Source organism: Liolophura sinensis, chromosome 7, assembly GCF_032854445.1.
Source record: "Liolophura sinensis isolate JHLJ2023 chromosome 7, CUHK_Ljap_v2, whole genome shotgun sequence".
In the NCBI taxonomy this organism is placed as follows: Eukaryota; Metazoa; Mollusca; class Polyplacophora; order Chitonida; family Chitonidae; genus Liolophura; species Liolophura sinensis.
In genome coordinates this window covers 51,716,732-51,723,036 of record NC_088301.1, presented here as the reverse complement: position 1 = coordinate 51,723,036, position 6,305 = coordinate 51,716,732, and positions in this window count along the sequence as shown.

The window sequence follows — 6,305 nt, the reverse complement described above, 5'->3', positions numbered from 1 at the left end:
AAAATTCACGTTGCAAAAGTTTTGATCTGCCAGTGACGTTGGATTCCTGTAACGGACTATGCCAGCTGTAGTGTCTAGCATCACATTGCGATGAAGAAACCGTTACACCGAGATTAAGGGTCTGATACAGAAGCTTTATTCATAAAACTGCAAGCTATGTGAAACTGAACGTACCAAAAATGTGCGTTACTAATACTGTTTACACAAAACGGAAACTGGGCACCAAATAACGGCTATAATATTAGGCCATGTGCGTTTTACATTTATACCGTTTTACTTGAAATAAAGCGTCTAAATGAAAAGTTATACAGTTATCCAGTTGCATTACAACTTGTCATTACCTTAGCACTAACAGGTATAATAATAAACAAATAATAATACTAACCACCAGTGAGCGTGGGTTCACCAGGCACGGTGAACTTAAACAGGATCTGCATTAGGTTTTCGCAAAAAGGTTGAACACATGCGCACAAAAATCAATATACAAACAAGGGGAATAACTCTCTTAGTACAAAGGGGAACTAATCTCTCCTCACGGATTAATCTCAGTCCTCACACAGGCCGTTACATAGCTCCCCAAATTAGGGCTGTCTAATTTCACAGTCATTAATCTCTAACAACAGTTTCAAGTCACAAGTGTCTAGATATGAATGTGATCCATTGTCTTCGTTTTCCGTTTTTTTCAAGGGTACGGTCAGCGATCATCAACTTCGCGGTGCAAATGTGTCCGTCTTTTTCACAGTATGCCTTTGAACTTTGATATGGAATTCATCCCTGGAATATTCATTGTCTGCCCGGCATCATTGAAAACTGATGACCGCTTCTCTCTTGTGTGTTACCGGCTTTGTTTCTTATTTGTATAATTTCTTACATACCTTTGTCTTCGGAAGTTAGTGTTAAACGTTGTTGTGGAAATGGATCTTGCGATTATGGACTTGGAACGCCCTTTACGGACTACGGTTGGTATAGGAATGTCGGACTTGACGATTATATCCACAACTGGAGCAAGCTGACACTGGTTTTGGGAATGGTTTATGTCCTTGACTATGACAACGTCTCCCTCTTGGTTATGTTCTTTTCTGGCGAATTTGTAGGCTTTGTAGATATTCCTTTTTCCAGCAAATCTAAATCTCATTGGCCACATGCTGAATACGTCGCCATCGCTGTCTACAGTACACGTCTTCGCGGACGAAGTTTCCGAGACGAGGAAGAATGACCCTTGCTTTCATCGTGAGAAGTTGGAGTCAAAGATTCGGGTGGATCGGGGTCTCGCAGGTTATCTGTGGTCGGTGGTCGGCTATTCACTATTGCTGTCATTGCTGTCAAGAAGAGACGCCAAGACATTCCATAGTTCGAATTTGTGTCTCCCAGACACAACCCATGTGACTCGCAGAGGGGACATTGGTTTTGAACTTAAAGTAGTCGCAGTTCTCGGAGATGAGGAACTGTTTGATTTAATCTGTCATGATTTAACTCATTAAGGGCCCTTTTCAGTTTTTTGGATGCTCGAATAAAATTGGTGCCTTGGTCAGAACGCTTGAATCGTATCGGTCCTCTAGGGGCAAGGAACCATCACAAAGAGTTAATAAGCCAGTCCGTTGTCAAGGCGACTGCTGTCTCAATGTTGACTATTATGCATCACGGACCAAAGTGGTAGACTCCACAATTTGTAAAAGGAGGAGCAGGTTCGATTCTCTCGGTAGCTAAATCTGACATTTTTTTATTCTTGCAGCTGACGTACTAGAAGATGAGATGAAAAACTTCGGATCATCAACCGATGATCCAGAACCCACTTGATCTGATGGCGATGGCTGTCATGCTTCGACCTTGGTGTTGGACTCTGTTGTGGAAGTGTTGAACGATGAGACTTGCAGGCTTACCAGCTCTCGTATGTTGAACGGATTGCAGTTTACACATCTTTTCTCCGAAAGCTGATTCTTGAACCAACTTGATTCTTGATCAACGTCTCAGTTTCTGTCAAGTGTTTCACCGCCCTTGGTTGATAGGTATTTTCTTCTTGGGTAGTCGCATTTCCTTTATTTCGGTTGATTTCTGTTGCTTGGTTTGAAGTTTCTATTTCAGTCTGAAACAGACAACTACAACACGCAAGTCAGAGAAGACTTGTAATCTTTCCAGTAAGCATGGCTGATGCAATCACTGAGGTTGTTGTGTGAAGTTTAACTTACTTGACTTCTTGTTCATCGATTTTCAGTTTCAGGTAATCGTGTTTGTGGAATTTCTGTTCCCCACAGGAATGTAGGGCCTTTTGTCCACCTTGACTTTGTGACAAAGTCATGTACGGAGATTCCTCTTGAGGTCTTATCGACTTGGTAAGTTTCTGTGCTGACATGTTGCCACTGTGTCGGATCTGTGTGATTCCGGATTTGCTGTACACTATTTGCAACAAAGAAATGGAATCTACCTGTGTCGTCTGACAGGTATCCGGGTACAATCTTGCATAATCATTTCTGTGATCTCGTATTCCAGTTCTCCTTTCAAGAGCCTGCTGACTTTGAACGAGATAAGCGCTGCAGTGAGTTCCAGTCTGGGTATTGTGATTGGTTTCAGAAGTGTGACATGTGTCTTGCCTATGAGGAGAGAACAATACACTTCGTTCCTCTGGCAGTGGTGAGTCCCATGCTTTGTTGTGTTTGCACAACTGTTTCCAACGGTTTCCAACAAGTTTGACAGGGGCAAGGAATCCAAGCGGTTCCAAGCTGATCGTCGAGAGTATACCTCTTCTTGCCAAAGGACGATGCCCACACGGTTCATTTCCAGAGGACGCGATCACATCACGGGTGTTAGAGCCTGTGGGCAGTAGTAATCTATTAAAAGACCAATTTTAGCGTCGCACAATGGCATGGGCTTAGCCGCAATCTTCTCCAGGTGGGGCCATTACCGAGTAGATTCTGATGTGGGGATAACGTTTTCGATTTGAGGGCATGGGTTCCCTGGAGTACGTGAGAGATAGGCTGATTTTCGTTGGAGTATTGTGTCCTCTAACAAGGAGTCCATCAATCCGTCGGCAGTGGAGTACTTGGTTCTCAGAAGTCATATTAGACAGTTGTGAAGTGTTGCCCAGCAGAAAAGTCGTATCAGACTGTATAGCTAGTAGAGCGTAGACAAGAATCTCCTTGCTCGGGTTATCTCTGTGTCAGAGTGTCACACAGATGGCTCAACGCATTGTGAATGATTTCTGTCTTCGCTGTTGTTTTCTGGGACTCTTTATTAGGTTTTCGGTAGTCGGCGTGTAACAAAGTTGGATGAAGCAGGTTTTTCTGTGTTTACAATCCCTGGATCTATGTCCATAGAGAAGGCACCCAAACCACTGTCCGTTTTTCATCGCAAAGTCCTTTCTATCTTGGAGGGTGAGAGAAAGATACTGCTCGCAAACATTGAAATCATGTGACTTCCTACACACTTCGCAGGTCTTCTTTGTTTTCTTTGGACTTGCTGTAAGGGCTGAAATGGTTTGCGTCTCATAGGACCTATGTCCAGTGGATCGTTTCCGCTCAGTAGTTCTGCCTTCCAGGTCGCTAATCTTGGCCTCTGCCCCCCCCCCCCCCCGATTTTCTGTAAAGATGTCACATGGTCACAGGCAATCGTAGCCCCCTTCGCTATGGAGATCGCAAATTCGTCGAAATGTGGAAACTGATGGCGTCTGTCTCTCCACTCAGAAAATGTCCATGTCCATCGCAAAATAAGCCAGTTCGGTAGTTTCAACAGGATTTTTTTGGTTTTCCTGGAACGTAAAGGCTGGGAATCGTTGCCATTTCCATCTAGTACAGTTGCAAAAGTCTGATAGCTTTCGTAGTGCCCGACCATCCCTGGATGCAATCTTTGGCCATGAGCAATCTTTGGTCTCGGTAACTCTGCTGTAAAAGTTGAAGTGCATATGTACATGCATTAAAAAGTATTAAGTAACCTTCAACGGCTTCCTTTGCCTGTTCTCCAAAGTATTTCTTCAGGTAATAAATTTGTTCTCATTCGGGTATTTCGCCACGTCCTAAAGGAGCAGTGAACGCTCCCTTCCACTAAGGATACGACAGAGGATCGCCGAAAAATATTCCAGGCTCTGGTGGTGGCAGTCTGTTTACGCTCACTTGCTCGCTAAACAGTCGTACTACGTTGTTGATGCTCTGCGCGTCGCTTGTAGAGTTTAACAGTTCTGGTCCCGAAGGCTTATCCATATAACTGATGTCTTGGGCATGCTGGGTATTTTGATGCTTTGATTGGCGAGTGTACGGCTGTTCATACCTTGAGAGCATGTGCTGATCTGGCTGTTGTAAACGTGTGGGGACGAACTCGTTTGCGTAGTAAGACAGTTTAAAGGAATCCCCAGTATGCGTTTCTGCATTAGGCTGTTTTAATATTACCTTCGCTTTTCGGTTTTGCACTTGGCAAACTTATGTTAGAGTGAAGAGCTTGATTTTCCTTTCTCTGTGTTTCAAAGCATCTTTGAACAATCTCTGTCTTGCAGGCTGTCGGTAAATCAATGTCAATGTCATTTTGTTCTTTTGTTTCCAGTTCAACAATAGCGTCGAGTTTTGCTCGTGCCATCCTAAATTCCTTCATAACCTGAGATTTTTGTGAGTCCAGTTTCCTTTGTTCCAGTTCGAATTTTGCTCTGCTCTTGTGTTCAATAACCTGTAGCTTAGCCTTCACGGCCGTTGCTTCAGCCGCTGCATTGACTCGCTCTGTTGATTTGACAGATTGCTTGCTTCTACGACTACTTCGCGACGTAATCTGGTTTTCTCATACTCGAATGCAGTCCGCGATTTGTTTGGTTATTTGGAGATTATCTTCTTCAATCTTCATGTCTGACAGCAAAAGAACTGTCTGTGGCCAAAGAGGAGTTCGTTCTGACAAGTTTCCCAAATGCTTCGGAGACGTATTACATACTATTACCAAACGTATCGCGTTCATTACGGAAGCTGAGAAAGTCCTTGCTATCAGAAATAATCTTCTCCAGCAGAGTTGCATTTTTCTCCACGCACGTGCAGCACGCTTAAAATCTTGCTCATACATGGTGTGTAAGTATTCAGCATATTTTGTGGTTTGTTTGTGGTCACGGATTAAACTTACCTCCCCATGATCCATTTCGTAGTTGTCACCTGAAATAACTGACCAGTCAAAGTGACTCTCTCAGGGTCACACTATGGGTCCCAGTCTGCGTGTCAGATAGATCGTCTCTATAAATACAGTGAAAGTGCAGCTAATTACGGTACACATATATTTATATCAGACGTTTGCAAAATACTACCAAAATGATAGCTACCCAAATGTACAAAACTAGAACACATTAATATGCTGATAGTGACCAGTTCATATAAATGTTACTTGTTGATATTATGTTTCTAATGGTGAGATCAGTATTTAGGAAAATTCAACTTGGTATTATGACTTTATGAGTGTCTAAAAGTAACGTTGCACTATAGAAACCAACAACAGTGTAAGAGTATATTCATAAGTGTCTGCAGTCTGTGATTGGTATTGTTATTTCCACCAACAGTTCACAATCACGAGCAATCAACCAATCGCTATTGCATGATCAGTCTAGGTTAGATTTGTGTCCTTCACAGTCTTTGATCTATGCATTATGTAACAGGAACCAGTAAAAACAAACAGCCAGCAGGAAGTTTGTGTTTAAATCATGTAACGCTGGAACAAGAACCTGGGACCATCGCACAATGGAACAGGAACCGTCGCACACTGGAACAGGAACCGTCGCACACTACTAGAAGAGGAACTGCCCTACACTATCCTGTTGTGCGCAGTAGTGATCAGGAGTCGTAACCGATACACAGTAATTGCCTCTGTTAATCAGTCGATTTAGCCAGTGTTCAGCCAGAATTCATAACCTCAGTGTCTAGTTCCAGTTGATATTACTGACTGAAAGTTCATATGGGGCTAATTTAGTACCATATCCTGATGCCGCACTGAGCCTTAAATGTGTGTGTTCGTTACAGCACAAATAAGTGCTGCGCATATATCGGTTCAGTAAAGTATCAGTTCATATGTGTGCCTATCAGATAAATTATTCTTTCACTAAAGTTTGAAAATTTAGTTCGCATGTCCTGAGAAATTAAGACACAATTCTCTGAAATATTTTCAAAGTTCATCTTGGAAGAACGCAATCTTTCCCAACATATGGCGTTTCGTTTCTTCAGTGCATCGGTGTTTCACTGTAACGGAGTATGCCAGCTCAAGTACCTGTACGCCTGTCTAGTATCACCGCTCATATCGCATGGCGATGAAGAAACTATTACAGCGCGGTTCAAGGATTGATACAGGAGCTTTAATGA